At 47.5% G+C, this 11,113-nt stretch overlaps 1 pseudogene; it reads right to left on the bottom strand.

The window, feature by feature from the left end:
* Nucleotides 1-7,121: 7,121 nt before the first annotated feature.
* Nucleotides 7,122-11,113, bottom strand: part of LOC120702147 — a 14,365-nt pseudogene continuing 10,373 nt past the window's right edge.

Below are 11,113 nucleotides of genomic sequence, written 5' to 3'. Positions count from 1 at the left end.
TGGCGGTGATAATAGTTCACATTGAGATAACATTGTTCAAGTTGGGCATATAACAAAGATAAATAAAAAGTAGCTGCACAACCGAAAGCACTCCCATCAGAACTTCTACAATAGCACGACACATGGTTGCAAATACCTCCCCTGGTCAAGTTTTTTTTTATGGTTGCAAATACCTTTCACGATCATGGCTCGACATTTCTTCCACCATTTGTAGATACAACTCACGGAACCGCTGGTTGGCAGTTGGTGTAAATCATACAATTTACTAGCTAGTCCCAAACTGCACAAGTGGATGGGCAGTCTTCATTTGGCGAAGCTGCTGGAGCAGGCCTCGCGTGGTGTGGGCGCCATGGGCGGAAGGTAGCCTCACGCGCCATGGGCCGAAGGAGGGCGCGCGTTCTGCGGCCCGAAGCTGCTGGAGACTTCGTCTTGGGCCGAAGGGGGGCGCACGTTCCACAGGCCGAAGTTGCTGGTGCCTTCGTCTTGGGCCAAAGGGGGGCGTCTTCGCCGCGTTGTTGCGCCGCGGGCCGAAGCTGCAGACTGGGCTGCACATAGCTGCCTTCACCGCGGGCTGAAGAGATCTTCATCGCAGGCCGAGGCTGGTTGTGGCAATTGTGAGCTTGTTTTCGAGACTAGTTTGCTCTCGGTCGAATTTGCGATGGGCTGAAGAATTGGCGTGGCGCGTTTGTGAACAATATACAGTGGCATACTATTAGAACCACTTGATTTTTTATGGAAAGCAAAAGGACCAAAAATATGATGTCATTCCAATTTGTAGAATTTTCTGACCAAATTTAGATATTATTATAATTATTCTATGGTATCTTGGAGATAGAAGTATGAACTATATATAGGAAACAATTGAATTATTGATATATCTCAATAATATGGGTTATAATGGAACATATGTGGCTAAATATGATTTTATAATTTTTTTTCATACTTTATTCGAGGTACACATAGTTTAATTTTGAATACTTTCAATAAGCACATAGAAATTCATTTAAACTCTAAAAAATAGTGAATCAATTCCAAAATTTTTGAAACTCCTACTCAACGACTTATATGTAGTCTACTACATATAAAAAATATATTAATGCATATAAGATAATTATTTTTGCATGTTACTTCACAATGGTGCCATAAAATAAAAAATAAAAATGAAAAATGTTAAACGGGCCAAGAAACCTAGCCAGGGCCGTTTTCCCCTAATGCCCAACTTCTCTTGGCAGTCAATTTCCGATCCAACGATTTGGATCGATCCTAAGATGGATAAAAGGCAAGTCGACTGAAAACCCTAGGTCTCTATCTTCCTACCTCCGCCGGCCGCCGCTCCCACCTCCGTCTCTGCCTTCATCACCCCTCTTCTCCTCAGATCTGTGCTGCCCTAGTTCCCCACCGCCCGCCTCCTCCTTATCCCCAATCGGCTCCAGCTCCTGACCCTTCCCTTCGCGCCCTTTCTAACCCTGCCCCTTCACACCCTCCGCCTCCCACCACATCATCATCCTCTCTCCCCTCCGCTACACCCCCAACCTGTTGACGCGAAAATCCCACGGATGGGTTCTCGCGCTCCACGTACGCTAGGGCCGGAAGATCTGCTTCACTCTGAGTACCGAACCTAGTCGGCGCGCGTGTGGTGCGCTTGGTGTGCCAGTCAATTTGACCTACAATTGACAAGGAAGATAAACGTTAAATTTTTCGGGTGCAATCGGCTGGCCAACCGAGTGCAGGTGACATAAGCTATCGGCTACCGTACAGCCGATCTAACATGATAAGCCAATCTAAAATGATGCAGCTTTGGAGTACAACATTTAGACCTGAGTCCTATCTGCTATGGTGATAAAATCACATGGTCAGCCGACAGTGAACAAATCCAAACTGGATAAATCATGGTAAAAGCTTAAAACAAACCAGATTAACGAGTCAACCTAGTAAGATCTAAACAATTACCGATAACTATGATGTAAACTTAGAACAAACCAAATTAAACAGATTAACCTAGAGAGAACTAGAAAATATCGATAACTTGGTGGTAAAAGCAACAAGAAGCTAGATTAATGGATCAATTAACCTAACAGATTGATAGCTTCTACCGATAACTTAGTGAGCAAACTAAATCCCGCCGGACGGATCTAGAGAGCTTGATAACTGGTGAACAGTTAGATCCCGCTGGATGGATCTAACATGCTCGATAACTTTGAGCGCCATAGACGGAGGAAGAAGCAATGTGCCGTCAACCTGAACCCATTTACGCAACTCTACTCGGAACTTTTCAATAAGCGATGGAACATACCTGCTGAGAAGAACTCGTAAAGAGAAAAACTACTGCAACTAGGGCGAAGTCGCCGTACTGAAAGGTTTATGCATGTGAATGTAAAGGTTGTGTTTGGATGTGGTTGATCAAAATTTATAAACGTCGGAGGTCAGCTATTTATGGCCTAAACCCAGACCCTGATGCTGATACGGCAAGATCACAACTTGCGAATCAAGAAATAAACTTTCCTATCTTAAATTAGACAAATCCTAACAAATAATTTGCCAACATTATCTTGTTGGCTCCTTTATTAGCTCTATCGGTTGTGACGCTCTTCCTGGCCCAAAGGCCCAATATGCTCTCATTCTTTTTTTTCATTCCAATGCCGGCACATTCTCCATCGGCTGCTCAACAAATTGACACGTACCAAAAAATAGTGTTAACACAACCGACAACGCTCCTCCCCCACGGGCGAGCGGCAGCGGCGCCCGGGGCCTCCTCTCCAGCGGGCGAGCAGCGGCGGCGCCTCGTACCTCCTCCTGCATGGGTGAACGGCGTTGGCACCTGGGGCCTCCTTCCCCGTGGGCGAGCGGTGGTGGATCTACGTGCTCGAGCTCCTCTCCCCACGCCATGTCCGGTCCTTCCACCGCATACATGAGGAGGAGTAGGAGGCCGTGGGCCTACTCCGCTCCGTTGCTGGCTCCTGTGCCGCCGCCCAGTGGAGCGCCGTGGTGGTCGACATCGGCAAGAGGATCTGTCGTGTGATGAATGACATCATGGGCGAGATCATCAGCGAGCAGTCATCCTCCTTCCCCGTGGGTGAGCGGCGGCGGCATTCTAGACCTCCTCACATGCGGGCGAGCGGTGGTGGCACCCACCGCCTAGGACCTCCTCCCCCGCGGGCAAGCAGCAGCGGCGCCCGGATCTCCTCCTCTGTGGGCCAGCAGCAGGGACGCTAGGATTTCCTCCCCCACAGGCCAGGACTGGTTGTGGTGGTGAGGTCAAGCACAGGCAGCGGCGTGGCCATGATGAGCCGATGCCTCCGACCTACGCGGTGGAACCCCCCACATCGAAGATACAATCCGATCGATTTGTGTTCATCGGTGCAGACGACATGTGGCTAAATATGGCAACATGTGTTTGGAAGGTGGCCTCAAAGGTGTTTGGCGTTAGTAGGGGAGGCAAACAGGAAGGGAAAGATACCTGGTGGTGGAATGACGAGGTGCAAAGGGCTATCAAGGAGAAGAAGGAGTATTTCAAGTGCCTCCACCTTGATAAGAGTGCAGCCAACATCGAGGGCTATAAATTAGTGAATGTTGAGGATCGTTAAGTTGAAAATACGACTGCCAACTTCTGCATCATCCAACACCAAATGAATCACCAAACATAGAGATAGGGATTTAACTCTAACTATTTCCACAAGTTTTGGTGAGACATGTTACGCAGGCACCCATCGATAAATACCAAGGAAAACATACATAGAATGCAGAATAATGCACAGAAGATCACACCCTGTGTTACACTTACAAATAGGGCCAAAATGACATGCTAAACCAACTTATCTTCAGGCGTGCACCCAGAAACCTACACAAGGACCCCACGAGGAATGCACTGACCGAAGATAAGATCGAAAGGCCTTAGAAGGGGTGTGGTGGGTTTGGCCGACCTCCCACTGGGCCCAATCAGGCCCAACTTTCTCCTGGAGTCTCCCACTGCTTCCTTACGCCGGTTCCGTATGGGGATAGTACCACCCCGTGAGTTCAACCGTGGATCCACCCTTGGAAAGGCTACATAAGGAGGAGGAGAGCCCCTGACACAAGAGAAGATGTAGAGCTCCATTCCAAAGGCGAGGCCCTGCCTAGCCTAGTGCTTAGAGTAGGAGGAGGGTGAGGAGTAGTTCGGGGAAGCACCGGGCCTATCGGCTGTCTTCTCCAAGCTTGTACCTCTACGGATGCTATCTTCCTCAGGTATGAGTAAGTTGGTATTTGTGATTCTTGTCTTGCATAGTACTTTTGTTTGAGTGAGATCAGTTCTCTTACTCGTGGGTTTGTCGCTCCGTATTTATATGGGGTGCTGTAGTTTGCTACGAGTCGACAGACATAGTTAGACTGCAGTAGTAACCAGTAGCGCAGACGTGGTGTCTCGGCTAAGTGTTATCCTTCGTTTGCCTTATATCCGACGGTTTGTAGAGGTAGGCCGCTGGTGCTGATAGCCCTATTGGTCCCATGTAATACTCCATGTTATGATATAGCATAGAGTTGTTGACCGGAGTCTCCTGACCATTTTAGGGATAAGCCGGTGCCCGAAGCGAGTCTTACCCGAGAGATCGATCTTTAACTCATCTTTAGTGCTACTGCAGGAATCCTCTCTATACTCGCCATCTGTCTTGGTGTGTCCTTGGGCTGACTAAGTTAGGAGTTAGTACACACATGTTCCCTGTGGATACGATACCCTTCAATACTCACGGGTGAAAGCTACAACGGAATCTGTGCGCTTGCGGATGTATTCGCAGTCGTTAAAATACCCAACAAGCTTTCTGGCGCCGTTGCTGGGAACACAAACCTGGTAGCGACGCTAAGAAATGTCAACAAACTTTCTGGCATCGTTGCCAGGGAACGGTTGTTGTGTCTTTCTTCGAACCTAGTTGGTCCTCGTATCTTTATTTTTATCTTTTCCCAAAAAAATAAAAAAAACATCTTACCCTTTTGTCTTTCCTTACCTCTACCTTCACCCTTGCTACCCTTTCCATCATCATATCTTTTTGCTTTCTTTATCTCTACCTTTACCCCCACTACCAATGAAAGGTTATCCATGTCAATACCTTTCAGTCCTGTGGGGTGAGTCTCCAGAGCAATTCTTTCTGGACCTAGTTCCTCATTCGGCTACGAGATTCACCCTCATGTTATACCGATCGAATCGAGTGAAACAAACTCATACCCTTATCCTCGATTACCGATCGATGCTCCCTGCTCGCAGCTGAATAAGTCCATTGGGTGATTTGGGGCTATGTTAACGCCTTTGAAGTTGGAACACAGTTTGTCGCGGAGGTCCCCCTAGGATAAAATGGACCCAGGTCAAAGATTGGTGTACCAGCTATGTGCTATATCTCTAGCTATAATGACGAATGACCTGGCCATTGTGGCCTTGTCGCCACCTGCTGCCGCGACGGCTGCCTTGCAACTCATGATGAATTGATGAGGGTCCATGTTCCCATCGTACCTTGGGAGATTCTAAGTGTTGTAAGCAGGTGGCCATCTTTGAGTTTGGAGAATTTGAAATGGGGGCGGGGCGGGGGTGGGAGGGGGGGATTTTGGGTCGTATGGCATAGATGGTGGTTGATTCCTTTGGTTTAGTGGTTGATTAGCAGCTGCGAAGAGATGGTGAAGGCGAGGGTTTTGGGGTGGTGGCGGTGGGTCGGCTCGGGGGTCGAGGACAAGGATGGGTTCGGGACAAAGGGTCGGGGTTTGGGAGAGGGTCCATGTTGCCCTCGATGCGGGCGAGGTACTCATCCATTATCCTCAGCTCTTCTTGGGCTTTGGCTATTTTTTGACGGATCGTTTGCACTTGGGCCTACTTCTCCAGAGCCTCAATGTGGCGCTTTTTCTTGTTTAACTTTTCATACATTAAGGGCTGTGAGTCCCCGTTCTTCGGCCCACTAGGCCCTTTCGTCTTCCGGGTCGTCTATGCCTTCGGGTCGCTCATCGCTGGGAGGCCTACCTGCCGTGACGATGGGTGCATCTGGGATCTTTGCGCCTGGAGCTGGTGCTACTCCACGCGGAGGTAGTGCAGTTTGGTTAGCCTGGCCCGCGGTGGCGGAGGTTGGAGCCGGCGGAGGGTGGTTCCCTGATTATGGTCCTTCAGGCCATGGTTGGTTTGGTAGGTGGTACGATGGGATCCCCACGAACAGCGCCAACTGTGAGGGCTTTGCTCTGCCTCCTACCCTCGCTAAGGATTAGCGCGGAGGAGGCTGAGGGTGTCCCACAGGAAGAAGAGAAGGGGTGAGAAGCGGACAAGAACGAGGGTAACACCGGGATGAACACAGCGGGACACAATAAATTCAGGAGTAAATGACCATTAATTCACATTCTCCACAGTAATATCCTCGAGTATTTATAGGCCATACCGGAGGCTTGGTGAAATTACAATCATAGGGGGCTGAGGGGGTGGCACGCCAAGGGCATCCCCCCAACACATTGTATTGCTTGCTCCTGACCCGCTTGCCGACAGACATGGGCGAGAGACAGCCCAACCTTCCTCAATCCAGCGGCGTCTTCGACCGGCGCGGTGGCTTCTTCAAGCCAAAGAGCAGTTCACTGCAGTTGCACTGAAATATCAACTGATGACCAGTACACTGAAATACCAAGATGCCGATTGTGCGCCCATATGACTCGTTCGCTCCGCGCGATCTTTTTTTTCTTTCTCGAACACACAGGAGAATTACATACCATTATATTAAGAAGAATAAAAAGGAGGAAAGAAACCCCATACAACACCACACACTCACTCCTTGGAAAAAAGAAAAAACTAATCGCCTGGAGAACAGTTTACAACGACCCCTGACCTACGAAAACAGTCACTCAGGCAGCAGGCCAGTCAGGCATAGGGCACTTGCTCATGGCAAAGCGACTAACCCTAAGGACGATTTATAAGATCCTCAAGTCAATTCGAAGAAAAACAAATAAACAAAGAACAGTTCACTGTGGTCGCACTGAAAAATTCAACCGAGCAGTGCACTGGTATTGCTACCAGCCAATGAGCAGTTCACTCCAGTAGCACTAAAATATCAACTGACGACCAGTACAACATGGCGATCGTGCGCCCATACGACTCGTTCGCTCCACGCCATCTGAACTCTGGAGCCCAAATCTGGAGTCTGAAGTCTTAACAAACCGAGACAACAGAAACGATACATGCATGCTGGACATATCCAACAGAATCACACCTATAAGTTTATCACACGACACGACCATCAAAAAGAAAGTTTATGATGGAAAAACCATCGATGGGATGGCCAACAAAACAAGCACACGATGGAGCACAACAAACATGCAAGTGGCAGGATCCATAGCCGGAGAATCAATGAGTTCGAGGCGAAGCTCACCTAGGCAACAGAAGAAATGATTAAGCAAAACTAACATATGAAATTAGTGTCAGGACAAAGAATGATGGGAAAAAAAGGTACCTGAGGACAGATCCCCTGAGCGATTTCTTCTTGTAGTAGCATGAGTGGCGTGGCTCGACAAAGAGGGAGGGATGGTGGCTAGCCTCCAACCCGTCCCACTTCAGCGCATCCCAGACATCCTTCTCGATCTCGACCATCGGCTTCTCCATGTGTATGCCACGCCCTTGCATGGATGGCAGTCGGCGTAGGCCCCAGCATCCCCTGATCTTGATGGTCATGAGCGCGGGCGCCAGCATCAGCATCTGGGCCTCACATATCTGCCGCAACATTGGGAGGTTATGCAGGTGGATTGTCGTCAGATTGGGGAATGTTACGCGTGCCTCTGGGTGCTCTTCGTCCAGCACGAATACATGCCTCAGATCCATGCAGTTGATGATGTGGAGTGTCTCCAATCTGGGGAGGGAGGAAGCCCACACTGGAAGCACGAACCGGAGTCTGGGGCAGGCACGCAGGTTCAGGTGCTGCAGTTCCCCAAAGGAGCTGTAATTGTGATAGGAACCACGTTTGCTCCAGATGCAGCGGGCCATCAGGAGATTCGATGCCCAAATAGTCTCCAGAGCCTCGAAGCCATATGTTCCTAGAAAGACGGTATCCAACTTGGGGCACCTCTCCACACGGCACTGCCTAAGGTAATCCCATTCATTCATGGGCATGTTTGCACTGGTTGAGATGTCATGCAGGTGCAGGGAATCAGCACACCTTCTCATCAGAAGAGCCAAATTATTACGCGCAGGGAAATATCCAAGCAGTTCGCTCTCTAGACCACGGCTCCCCTGGGAAATCCCTACATGGCGATTCAAATCGGTAGTCGGAGCCTGTGGGAAATCCTGCATTGGAGCATCACCAGCCGTGGCATGGACATCATCATACTGCTTTGCCTCTGCAAGCATCCTGTTGGTAGCTTCAGGTTGAACATCCTCCCCACTACTATAAACAATAGGCACAGAGGTGACAAGGATATTAAAATAAACATCCACAAGGCTGCCCTTGCCTCTGTAGCAGTCTATTGCCGGCCACAAGGATCGAGCAAGCCTTGCATCCGAAAGAATGGCATGTATCTGCAGCCTCAAGGACTTTTTGGTATGGTTTATGGATGGCCGAGAATATCCTGTCCCAGCTCGTGTGTCAATGCATAGGAGCTCTAGTTGTGGATGTATAGCGTATCGACTCTTCTGATCCCATCTTATCGCAACAAGGCGCTCACAGCCCAGCAGAAACAGTCGTCTGAGACATGTGACTTGAATCACCATAGTTGTAAAGTCAAGTATTTTGATTCCAGTTCCTGACAGGTCCAGCTCCACAAGATTAGGCAGTCCACGCAGAAACAAATTCTCCAAACTCGTGCAGCCCTCTAGGCATATCCTGGAGATCTTGGCATCCTTCTGACCTGTAGAAGATGCATGCAAATTTTCAGGAGGTAGTAGATTAATAGCTGGTGTCCAATGGGATGCTGCTCCATAGCCATCGAGGCTGAAGGAAATGAGAGATGATGGAAGCGTATGAGGCGCAATAACACATTCAAGTCCAAGGCAGCCATCAAGAAGAAGCACCTGAAGGCTACTTGCCTTTGATAGGCTACTTGGTACAACTTTCATCTCCCTGTTGCCAGACAGATCAAGTATTTGTAGCTTTCCCTTGTCCATAAATGAGTCATCTGCATCTGTTGTTTCCGCTTGATAAATCCTAGGATTGGTAATCCTTAGCCTATAAGGTGGGGTAGTATTTTCCTTAGTTGATTGATGTACTGCCAGCTCCTAACTCCCTCTATATTTAACTCCTTCAGGTTACTCATGAGATCCATCTTCTCTCTGGATAGTATCTCGTACCATTCTGTGTAGCGTATCTCGAGCACCCATAGACTAAGCAAGAATGTCCACTCTGCATCTGTATCACAATATTGTTCACTTGGCTTGTGCTTACAGTTGTCCAAACCAAGGAATCTTAGGCTATTGCACATGAGGAAAGGCGGGTGATGCAAAACTGAAGGCACAATAAGAGAGAACCAGCACAGCAAGGCTCCTGGAATATTTGAACATGTCAGATGGCAATACGGCTGGGCAATCTTGTCCTTCAAGTGCTGGTGATGATCTGATCTTTCAGATGGTTGTAGGTGACCTGGTCTTTCCAATGCCAAGAAGACCGACGATGCTCTTACTGGTATATCTTGCATACCATCCACTTCATGTTCCTGGGAGGTGATCGAAATCCAACGATCTTTAACTAGACACCTTGTAGAAACAGCTAGAGGCTTTGTAATCTTCTTTACTGAAAAGGTAGGATTCAATTCTTGAAGCACACGATGAAGCAAAGGAGCATCGCACTCCCATCTTATCTCTCCATGCAATGCATTTCTGATCTCCATTTCTTTATTGCCTTCTATGATTCCAGCACATATCCAGTAGTTAGAAGAATGAGCAGCCCAACCCAATCTAGTGATACTGTGGAAATTATAATGTAGGGATAGCTCAAAGAGGCAACATTCTGTCACCATTGTTGTGTCCATATCCAGCATTTGGTGCCGAGCAACTATGGTAGTAGCCTCTCCATGCACCAGTGCACAAAATTCTGGCTCTCTGATCTGATACTCTCCATGCACAAGTGCAGCAGAGAGGAAAAGGTGGCTGTATCTTAACTTTGCTGCTGTCTCAGAACTGCGGCTATGAATCGTTAGCAACCTTCTCTTGAATGTCCATATCATTTTGTTGTTACGGAATTCCGTCATCTGTGGAATGCCAAATCTAGTGACGTCGACCTCATTATCACTTCCATTAAGAAAAATCATCATAAATTTATAGTCCCTCAGTGTTCGATCAATCTCTGTTGCAATACTTGCTATCACATCCCTAGAGTCTTTATCCAGTCCATTGAAGTCATCCTCCTCATCCTGGTTATCAAACATAGCCATTGTTCACGGTCAAGTTTCAGTTCCTCTGCAATTGCTCTCTGCATTTCCCTTCTATTTTTCCATTCCGAGCAGTCAATGTACAATACTTTGTCAAAGCATAGTTCCTGGGGAGCATCCATTTCCCGTGATGAAAGTTCATTGCTATGGAATTGAGGACTGGGGACGCCCCAAAACCATCCCATCCATGAAAATATAATTTTTTTCTCTGGCCTTCCCTTAACAAATTCAAGATCTGCTCTTTGGCCTCATCAATATCCCACCCAAAGATCTCCTGAAATAAAGGAACCAATAAGTACAGTGAGGTCACGGTCGACCAGAGACCATATTTCGTTGAAGCTACATATAATGATTGACACTGGCCAGACATATGTGCTCTAATCAATTGTACAAATCAAACAGAAATGCTGATCCCAAAATGCCCAGGACCTCACATTGTAGGTGGGTCATGAGCCATTTGGGATTGAGTGTTTATTTTAACGGTTATCACACGTGATTCTAAAATACCTATGACAACGGTTATCATAGATGGCCCATTATGACACCTATTTATGATAGTTATACAACACAGGCAGTTGTTCCAAAACAAAAGAAAGTATATTAAGTTATAATTCACAAAAAAACTTCATGTAACATCGAGGCTGTGTTATACGGTAATTGTTATTTATATATCTAATTCAAATATTAATATGTGGGGATGAATATTGTTTTATTATTTGTACACAAGATTGGTTCATCATATTTTATCCATACGATAAAGAGTGGTTCGGATTTA

The sequence above is a fragment of the Panicum virgatum genome, chromosome 4K (genome assembly GCF_016808335.1).
Source record: "Panicum virgatum strain AP13 chromosome 4K, P.virgatum_v5, whole genome shotgun sequence".
NCBI lineage: Eukaryota > Viridiplantae > Streptophyta > Magnoliopsida > Poales > Poaceae > Panicum > Panicum virgatum.
Note: the sequence above shows the minus strand (reverse complement) of the source record. Positions and strands in the feature narration are given on the sequence as shown.